General features: G+C 39.3%; 1 pseudogene; it reads left to right on the plus strand.

Annotated features, from left to right (window-relative positions):
* Positions 1 to 570: 570 nt before the first annotated feature.
* Positions 571 to 1420, plus strand: LOC103586974 (annotated as a pseudogene).
* Positions 1421 to 1668: the final 248 nt, after the last annotated feature.

A 1668-nucleotide genomic window follows, 5' to 3' on the forward strand; every position in this document is an offset into this window, starting at 1 on the left:
AGCCACACTTAAAAGTAGGAAAGAGTAAGAAATGGGAAAAGCTCAGCCCCTGGGCTCCTACCCCTGCATATGTGAGGTCAATATAATTATAATTTTAATGGCAAACTATATGCCCTTTTACAAACCATACAGTACAGGTTGTGAGGTAATTATCAGCCTCTTCGGCTTAAGCATTTGTCCTAGAGAGATGGCCTCTGTGAAAACAATTTGCTCAATGCAGATTTCCTCAAAAAGAATGGTTGGTGAGTGTTTGCCAATTCATCTTTATGTCCCCCCAGATTGTTGTGGCTACTTACAGGTGCTTAGAAAATGTAACCTTCATCCATGATATTTTAAGTGAAAAATATGAGTCAGTATAGTTATGATTATGTGGAAAAAAGTAAATTCTTTCAATAAACAAAAGACCATAAAGAATTATAAAATGCTAGCAGTGATCTCACTTGAATAGTGAGACTGAGTGATTGTAAAATTTTTCTTGTGTTTTCTTTGATTTAAAAAAATGTTTATTACTTTACTTAAAAAAACCCACTATTTTGCTGCTTCCTTTCTTGTAAGGTGGAGGATGAAAAAGCTGAGAAGCCAGATGCCAAGGAGAAGAAACCTGAAGCCAAGAAGGCTGATGCCAGTGGCAAGGTTAAAAAGGCTAACCTCAAGGCTAACAAGCCCAAGAAGAGGAAGCCTCGCTGCAGCTGAAACCCTATCCCCTTTAGAGGAATTGGTAGATATTCCCAATCGGCTATGTATTCCAGAAAGACCACCTACAGGAGGAAATACTCAGCAAATAAATCCAGGATTGAAAAGAAAAAGGAGAAGTTTCTTGCTACTATCACAAAACCAGTTGGTGGTGACAAGAATGGTGGTACCCAGGCAGTTAAACATCACAAAAATGCCTAGTTGTTATCCTATGAAGATGTTCTTCCAGAGCTGTTGAGCCCTGGCAAAAAATCCTGCAGTCAGCACGTGAGAAAACTGTGAGCTAGCATCTCTCCTGGAGCCATTCTGATCATCTTCACTGGGCACCTGAGAGACAAGAGGGTGGTTTTCTTGAAGCAGCCGAGCAGTGGCTTGCTCCTGGTGACTGGACCACTGGTCCTCAATCGAGTTCCTCTGCTTAGAACACACCAGAAATTTGCCATCGCCACCTCTACAAAAAGTGATGTCAGCAATGTAAAAATCCCCAGACATCTCACTGATGTGTACTCTAAGAAGCAGCAGCTGCGGAAGCCCAGACACCAGGAAAGTGAGATCTTGGACACAGAAAAAGAGAAGTACTAGATTACAGAGTTGTGTGAGGTTGATCAGAAAGCTGTGGACTCACAACTTTTACCAAAAGTCAAAGCTATTCCTCAGCTCCAGGGCTCCCTGGTGATCTGTGTTTGCCCTGACAAATGGAATTTATCCTCACAAATTGGTGTTCTAAATTTCTTACCAAGAACCAAATTAAATAACGGATATGTTCCAAAAACAAAATTATTTTAAGGTGTTATTTGAAATGCAGGAAATTAATGCCAATGAATATAGAGGAATGAATATCTGTATTGATATATATGAATATACACAAAATAGTATTAATAATCTCTTTTTTTTCTGGATTATAAGGCCATAAGAATTCGGCAATGATTTTACATGAGTTCATATTTTGGTCACTGTAACAACAGGTGAATAAGT

Source organism: Galeopterus variegatus, unplaced genomic scaffold (genome assembly GCF_000696425.1).
Source record: "Galeopterus variegatus unplaced genomic scaffold, G_variegatus-3.0.2 Scaffold402, whole genome shotgun sequence".
Taxonomy (NCBI): Eukaryota; Metazoa; Chordata; class Mammalia; order Dermoptera; family Cynocephalidae; genus Galeopterus; species Galeopterus variegatus.